The sequence below is a fragment of the Anolis carolinensis genome, chromosome 1, assembly GCF_035594765.1.
Source record: "Anolis carolinensis isolate JA03-04 chromosome 1, rAnoCar3.1.pri, whole genome shotgun sequence".
NCBI classification, from domain to species: Eukaryota; Metazoa; Chordata; class Lepidosauria; order Squamata; family Dactyloidae; genus Anolis; species Anolis carolinensis.
In genome coordinates this window covers 322,719,550-322,728,261 of record NC_085841.1, presented here as the reverse complement: position 1 = coordinate 322,728,261, position 8,712 = coordinate 322,719,550, and the positions used below count along the sequence as shown (strand labels likewise).

General features: G+C 40.2%; 1 long non-coding RNA gene across 1 annotated transcript in view; it reads right to left on the bottom strand.

Moving 5' to 3' along the window:
* Window positions 1-337: 337 nt before the first annotated feature.
* The window catches only part of LOC103277608 (uncharacterized), a 38,069-nt gene continuing 29,694 nt past the window's right edge, over window positions 338-8,712 (bottom strand). Inside the window, exon 3 of the long non-coding RNA XR_010002085.1 lies at window positions 338-1,142. This is a non-coding gene — a long non-coding RNA (uncharacterized LOC103277608). The remainder of the gene's footprint in view (window positions 1,143-8,712) is intronic.

Below are 8,712 nucleotides of genomic sequence, written 5' to 3'. Positions count from 1 at the left end.
ATGGGGAGGAGCAGAGGACTAGTCCAAGTAGCCCCAGATGTGATGACGCAGTTAGGTCAAAGCCGAAAGGAAGGCTAACGGCCGACGGTGCTGGAGGTGAAGGACGAATCCGATGTTCTAGAGATCAACACACTATAGGAACCTGGAATGTAAGATCTATGAGCCAGGGCAATCTGGATGTGGCTATTGGTGAGATGTCAAGATTAAAGATAGACATTCTAGGAGTCAGTGAACTGAAATGGAATGGAATGGGCCACTTCACAAAAGATGACCACCAGATCTACTACTTGTCAGGACCCAGGCTACAGAGCACCAATAACCATGCGCAGAGGCCGGATTCTATCTAATATCTTTATTATAGGAATATATAAAGTCAATAAAAACAAGTGAAGAATAAAGTTCAGAAATAGACCTTTCAGGAAAGGTCAAATATAGTCCAGGAAAATAATGTCCAATATGTGATATTAAGGTCCAAAGTTATATCCAATAACCGAAACACACACTTTGCCAAGCAAAGTGTGGGGAAAAAACAAGGTCCTTTAGTCCATAGAGCTTGTAAACAAGGCTGGAAACAAACTAGATTCTTGGCAAACAAGGCTTGATACGAGGCAACAAGGAACAAGAACAGGGTCCGTGGCGAGGTCCGGGAAACAAGGCAGGCTTGGAACTTGGTCTTGGAAACAAGGAACTGGAGTTGCGTAGTCCACACACGATCTCACTCCACAAGCTGACGAGTTGACTCCGCAAGGTTTCCTTTGCGGCAAAACACCTAAATAGGGTCTCGTTTCCCGCCAGAAAACCACTTTCCCTGGAGAACTAGAAGAGAAACCCAACTTTGTCCAGATGCATGACTCCTTAGAATTTCCCAAGGGAAGCAAACCTAATCAGCTAATTGTTTGGCTGCAATTCTGGCGCTCCGGCGATTCGCCTCCCTATTTCCTCTATCTCTATTATAATTGTCTCTTCGAGAAAACGGGGGAGAATTCTGCCCAAGGCTTGTTTGGCTGACTTCTTGAGGGCAAACATCCTCCAGGTGCAAGGGCTCCGATTCTGGCTGAATCGGTGGGAAACCCAAGTTTTCCTCTTCGTCTGCCACCATAGTACTAGGAACGGGACTACAAGGCCCATGAGACATCACACTACTGTGGACAAGAGGGACACCGAAGAAATGGATTAGCCTTCATAGTTAATAATAAAGTTGCAAAAGCAGTGATTGGATACAACCCAAAAAATGATAGAATGATCTCAATTCAAGTTCAAGGCAAGCCATTTAACATCACAGTGATCCGAACATACGCCCCAACCACAGCTGCTGAAGAAGCAGAATTAGATAAGTTCTATGAGGATCTGCAGCACTTAGTGGATAACACACCAAAAAGAGACATTATTCTCATTACAGGAGATTGGAATGCTAAGGTGGGCAGTCAAATGATAACCAGGATCACAAGCAAGCATGGTCTGGGACAACAAAATGAAGCAGGACATAGGCTGATAGAATTTTGCCAGGAAAACTCAATGTGCATAACAAACACTCTCTTCCAACAACCTAAAAGACGGCTTTACACATGGACTTCACCAGATGGTCAACACCAAAATCAGATTGACTACATCCTTTGCAGCCAAAGGTGGCAGACATCCATCCAGTCGGTGAAAACAAGACCTGGAGCTGACTGTAGTTCAGATCACAAACTTCTTATTATAAAATTTAGAATCAGACTAAAGAGAATGGGGAAAATACACAGACCAATTAGATATGATCTCACAAATATTCCCAGTGAATATGCAGTAGAGGTGAAGAATAGATTTCAGGGACTAGATTTAATAAATAGAGTCCCAGAAAAACTATGGACAGAAGTCCACAACATTGTTCAGGAGGCAGCAACAAAGTACATCCCAAAGAAAAAGAAAACCAAGAAGGCAAGATGGTTGTGTGCTGAGACACTGGAAGTAGCCCAAGAAAGAAGGAAGGCGAAGGGAAACAGCAGTAGGGGGAGATAAGCCCAATTAAATGCACAATTCTAGAGGTTAGCCAGGAGAGACAAGGAACTATTTTTGAACAAGCAATGCATGGAAGTGGAAGAAGACAATAGGATAAGAAGGACAAGAGATCTCTTCCAGAAAATCAGAAACATCGGAGACAAATTTCAGGCAAAAATGGGCATGATCAAAAACAAAGATGGCAGGGACCTAACAGAAGCTGTAGAGATCAAGAATAGGTGGCGATAATATACAGAAGATCTGTATAGGAAGGATAATATAGAGGATTGCTTGATGGTGTGGTGAATGAATTAGAACAAGACATCCTGAGGAGTGAGGTTGAATGGGCCTTAAGAAGCATTGCTAACAACAAGGCAGCAGGAGACGACGGGATCCCAGCTGAGCTGTTTAAAATCTTGGAAGGTGATGCTGTCAAGGTGATGTATGCCATATGCCAGCAAATATGGAAAAAACAAGATTAGCCATAAGATTGGAAAAAATCAGTTTATATCCCCATACCAAAAAAGGGAAACGCTAAAGAATGCTCAAACTTCCGTACAGTGGCCCTTATTTCCCATGCCAGTAAGGTAATAATCAAGATCCTGCAAGGCAGACTCCAGCAATACATGGAGCGAGAGTTGCCAGATGTCCAAGCTGGGTTTAGAAAAGGCAGAGGAATGTGAGACCAAATTGCCAGTATCCGCTGGATAATGGAGGAAGCCAGGGAGTTTCAGAAAAACATCTACTTCTGCTTCATTGACTATTCTAAAGCCTTCAGCTGTGTGGATCATAATAAACTATGGCATGTTCTTGGAAGTAAGGGGATACCAAGTCACCTTGCCTGTCTCCTGAGAAATCTGTATAAAGACCAAGTAGCCACAGTAAGAACAGATCACGGAACAACAGACCAGTTCAAGATTGGGAAAGGAGTGCGGCAGGGCTGCATACTTTCACCCTCCCTATTCAACTTGTACGCAGAACACATCATGAGACATGCAGGGCTTGAGAAATCCAAGGTCGGAGTTAAAATTGCTGGAAGAAACATTAACAACCTTAGGTATGCAGATGATACCACTCTGATGGCCGAAAGGGAAGAGGAGCTGAGGAGCCTTATCACCAAGGTGAAAGAAGAAAGTACAAAAGCTGGGTTGCAGTTAAATGTCAAGAAAACCAAGATAATGGCAACCACACCTATTGATAACTGGCAAATAGAGGGAGAAAACGTGGAGGCAGTGACAGACTTTATATTTCTAGGCGCGAAGATCACTGCAGATGCAGACTGCAGCCAGGAAATCAGAAGACGTTTACTTCTTGGGAGGAGAGCAGTGGCCAACCTTGACAAAATAGTGAAGAGCAGAGACATCACACTGGCAACGAAGGTCCGCATAGTCAAAGCAATGGTATTGTCCATAGTAACCTATGGATGCGAGAGCTGGACCATAAGGAAGGCTGAGCGAAGGAAGATAGACGCTTTTGAACTCTGGTGCTCAAGGAAAATCCTGAGAGTGCCTTGGACCGCAAGAAGATCCAACCAGTCCATCCTCCAGGAAATAATGCCCAGCTGCTCACTGGAGGGAAGACTGAAGAATTTTGGCCACATCATGAGGAGACAGGAAAGCTTGGAAAAGATCACGATGCTTGGGAAAATGGAAGGAAAAAGGAAGAGAGGCCAACCAAGGGCAAGATGGATGGACGGTATCCTTGAAGTGACTGGCTTGACCTTGAAGGAACTGGGGGCGGTGACGGCCCACAGGGAGCTCTGGCGTGGACTGGTCCATGAGGTCACGAAGAGTCGGAAACGACTAAACGACTGAGCAGCAGCAGCCACTTTAAACATATTCATGAATTTTACAAAAGTACATTAGGAAACAGAAATCCATTCCTTGTATTGCTCCCAAATGCTTCTGCAGTCATGTGGCATTTCACCTAAGATCTTCAAATGAATGTCAGCTTTATAGTAAATAAAGTTCAAAGCACAACATTTTAGCAAGATTTTTTGAAATATTTATCTGTAGAGAGGTGAGAATTCCAATTGTCAGCACTTAGCACTTTCATACTCTCTAATCTCAGGAAATTGTGCCCCTTGAAACAAATGCATAGTTGTTAAAATGGAAGGAACCAGTAAGCAAAACAATCTGCACTATCTCATTCTTTCCTCTTACAATATTGAACTTGAAGGCAATTATTTTTGTTTTCTATATTGACGTCGGAACCATATTTTTCACACAAGCTGCCTTATGGCCTGCTGGACTGATATGTTCAAGTATCCCAGATCAGAATACTTCACAGCTTATTATACTGCACAAAACAATAGCAGGATCTGTCAAATGCAAAGTGACATTATAGGGTATGTTGCAAATGATCAGATGTTCTTGTTAAAAGTTGTGGTTACTTTACTGATTATATAGTCGGTGCAGCCGTTTGAGTCCTGATGGCAACAGTCAAATTGATAGCTCACTGACTTAATCATCCTTTTTTAAAGGATAGCAATATGAAGAGATTAAGAGGTTGACAGAAAATTATCAGAAGAATTTAAGGAATTAATTGCCAAAGTCATTTTAAATTAACAACTACTGGCTACTTTTCTTGAAGAATGCTTTCCTTGAAGGGTACAGCTGGATAGATATAATCAATGACAGAAAGCACTTTTAGCAGAAATTTGGCTGTGTTGAGAAATAGATGATTGCTGAACCCTCGAGTAACATTTAATTTTCCTAATCAACCAATTATACTTTCTGCATACTTGTCCTCCATAACATGATGAAAGTTCATAACACTCATTAACGTGACAATATGGCATGGTTAAAACGAGAAGATGGATAATTCGCTTAAAGGTGTGTGACTCCTTATTGTTGACAAGAGCAAACATGAATGAAATTGTTGAAAGTTATTTTGGAATGGAAAGTTAGCCGTTCTAAAAGAATAATCATTATGCTGACTGGCAAAACATCAACAGTGTGTCAAAAATACTTAAACAAGCTGGCTGTTTAAAAAAATGCATATTGCTGTGTCAAGATATCAAAAAGAGAAATGCAATAACAATAAACTGAACAATGGACACATTTATGGCAGATGGCTCAATCAATGGGGAATACTAGTAGTCACAATGCTTATATGGAACCTCCCTATCCAAAGACATCATAGATCTGAAAATCATTTACTGGGATTTAAGAGTGGGAAAGGGCAATTGCATGCATGCTCCATTTGTGGTCTTCCCAGAGGTATCTGCTTATCTTGAATAATTATAATGGATTGGCTGGATTTTTGGTTTGGTTCTGCAAGGATTTTCATCAACATCATTACTGCTGCCACTGCTGCTTCCAATAGCACCAACGTGATCATCATCCTTGGCATGTATTTAACACTTTCACATCTCCAAAGTATAATACACACATCATCTCAATGATTCAAGTAATGTTCACGATATCACAAATAGTTAGATAAGCTATGGCTAAGATTGAGGGCTGAGTAAAAGGTTGTGCTAGTGAAGACTGCTCCTGCAACATGTCCTTCAAGCCCTCCTGCTTACACCCCTAAAAGCATATCCATAGGTTTGGAAGCATTCATGAAGAAGAAAGACAAGGAGTCAAGAACTCAAGAAATTCAGTGATATAAGAGAGCATTTACCAGGTTGCAGATTAGTTGTCTGCAACTAAAACTCTCCTTCACTATGAGATTTATAGGTGATTTCTCTCTCTCCTGGAGCCTTTTCATACTGCACAGTTATAGCACTATGATTCCACATTAACTGCCATGGTTGTATCCAATGGAATACTGGGACCTGTAATGTGATGTGGCACTAACGTACTCTGATTGAAAAGTCTATTTTTTTTCAAAGCTTCAAATTCCCTCTTGTGGTTGCATTTGAGTGCTACATGCATGCATGCATACATACATACATACATATTTCTTCGTTTTTGGGGCCCTAGTCCTGAATGGGGTGAATTTTTAGTTGTAACCCTATTAGTATTTTAAGTTGAATAATGATGGTTTTGTGTACCAAACCTTTGTGAAATATACATACATATTTTCACTTACATAGAGAGAGATTTAGAGGAACTATCAAAGAAGATACTGATCCTTATGCTCCAAATGCTGGTTAGTTTGCATATCTGGAATAAAACCAAAGAGTAGGTTCTATACAACTATACAACCAGAGTGTGTGCCATCTCTTTACTGAAACTTTTGCTTAACCCAAATATGAAGAGCATTTATTTTTAGCTCATGGCAGCATATCATCTAAAGTAACATTTCAGGAGCCACAAGACAGGCCAACAATAGGTGGGTCTGAGCCATAGTGTGCAGGAACACACTATGTTTTTCTTATCTCCATTTTTCTCTTACTCCACCTCCCACCAGATATGTTTTGGGATAGAGAAAGTATTCTGAACTGATCTCTTGTAAATTACTTTTGAAATTAGCCAGGGCCACAGGTTGTCAACACTCCCAAGGAGAACAAAGTTTTATGTATGTGTTGCTAGTTTCATAATAGCCATACCCATTAATCTTGTCTTGCTCTTTTCTTCCATTTCTTAGTTTCTCTCTCTTATCTTCTTGTTTGTTTCTCTCTTTTTGTAGCACATGCACACACACACACACACACACACACAAACACACTACTGTTAATATTTAAGTCATAAGCTTCTCAGGTCAGTTACACCCTCTTTTTTCTTAGGATACCATGTAAAGTTCTTGATGAATTGCTGTTGTAATGTCACAGCCACAATCATCACAACTATATATATATATATATATATATATATATATATATATATATATATATATTGGGGGAAATACCAATCCAGGATCCTAAATGCCATTTTCCCCATAAAGAATCCAGGAGGCCTGCTGCCGTGGTCTGTCCTCTCCCACATTAGTAAAATTGTGCAGTTGGTATTTCTAACAGCATGAAAATATTTATGCCGAAACAGGTGTGATGTGGGCGGAAGTGACATCATAGTAGAAATGCCAGAAATTCAAAAGACTCTCTCATGATAGCACCCATATGCACGCAGAAGCATGCTTGTCAGGTTTGCCTATGGGAGCCTCTCCAACTGGTGATGAGTGAATTACCACCAAGATCAGATTAGTAGATGTAAAGGACATTGTATAGTAGGTCTGAGGTCACCTGTCCTTATCAGTCACAATTGTATGAAAGAATGGCAAATATGATCAATTTTCATGAGCCCTTGCCTCTTGCTGTGGAGGAAGGAACACAGTTTTGCAGAGGAGGTAATTAAATGTGTTACCGGGGGGAAATGATTTTTACGACTGGAGAAATTCATACTTTACAAATTAATATTTACTTTTTTTAAAGTCAAGAATTGTTTAATGCTTGTGGGAAGTTTCTTCTTTGGATTGCAGCCCTCCAAATTCCCCAGCCACCTGGGAGACTTGGAGAACTGTACTCCAATCTTTTGAAATGAATTTTAAATAGCTAACATAAGGCAAGGTGAGATATTAGCCCTATCTGGAGCAGTTCCATTGAATCAAAAGAATGTATGCATATTGGTTTGTCTCTGGTTCAGTGACTTTAATTTATTTGGAATTAAGAATTGGATATAGGACTATGTACGCAATCCTAGGAGAAGTTACTTTTTGAACTACCATTCCAGAAATTTTTTTTTTCATAAGATCTGTTCTGGGGCATGTCTGTCATGAATTTTATTCTCGTAAATCCTGTCAAGGTCTTATGCAGATATACATTATTTTGCAGAAGTGACTGGGCATTTTGTCCAATGTGGAACATCAATACACAATTCAAGGTGGCAGAAATAGAGCTGTGCATTCAGTTGTGCAACATTGCCATTCAATATAATAGGAGTGTAACACAACCAATACATTCCACAATCAAACATATACCATACAGAATACTAGTATAGGATCTTGGCTATTGTTTCTGAGTTTTATAAAACAGATTGGCAGAGATTAATCCTTATGGATCTCCACAGGCAACATCTAGTGCTTGAAAAATATGTAACTAAAGTGTAGGAGAGCTCTGGAAATCTGTGGATCTTTGTGATGATGATATAAAGGCTACGTTGAGGAAAAGGGGGAATGAGAAGGAGTGGGGAATTGAACAAACAGTGCTTAATACATAAAACTTCTATTTGCTTTTCTATCAAATTTATAAGTCACTCTTTCCATTAAACAAGTACACAGGGTGGCACAGTAGAGACATAAAACCCAAAGGGTAAACATAACCAAATCTGAAGAGCAAACTAAACCAGAATACAATGAAACTGAAGGATAACTGTAAAATGAATTAGCATCAAGATATTAAACAATGTGAAAAACCCAACGGAAGCCCAACAGTTGCTCTTAAATTGGATCATGTCATCTCTGAGAAATAATCTGTCTGGCTGAGCTGTTGAAGTAAGCCACAAAACTAGATAACACTGGTGCCAGGCTGAGAGTGGATTTCGTAGTGTTGCTCCTAAAAAGAAGAGCACATCAAGTATTTACTTGACAGTCTCGCCAGACATGTGGGATAACACATATAGACGCTCCAGCCCTATTTGGGCATTTGAAATTATGCAATTACAATTGTGCGAAGTGGAAGAGGGAAGTCAGGGATGTAAAAACAATTCCACTGGAGTTGAGGTGCCTGATGAAAATACCCATTTCACACTTCCCAAGTATTCTTGAGAGACAAAGCACACCTTTCCTTGAAAATTTCACACATTTATGAGGCTAGTGGTCTATTCCAAAGAAATAAAAATAACCCCCAAGGCT